The following is a 217-nucleotide window of genomic DNA, read 5'->3' on the forward strand; positions in this document are numbered from 1 at the left end:
CGCATCGAATGAATATAATTTTATAGATTTTTGAGGTGATCACCCTGAACTTTATCTTATGTTTGAATTAAAAATGTATTACATAGAAAGTATTTCTGAAGCATTCATATATCACAATAATTATCACAATAATTGGAATGATCCATTTTCTCATAATCAAACTAATTGAGTCGACAGATCGTGAAAAGAGGTTATAGCGGAGAAGAAGAACAGAATG

Source organism: Trachymyrmex cornetzi, unplaced genomic scaffold (assembly GCF_001594075.2).
Source record: "Trachymyrmex cornetzi isolate Tcor2-1 unplaced genomic scaffold, Tcor1.1 scaffold1121, whole genome shotgun sequence".
NCBI classification, from domain to species: Eukaryota; Metazoa; Arthropoda; class Insecta; order Hymenoptera; family Formicidae; genus Trachymyrmex; species Trachymyrmex cornetzi.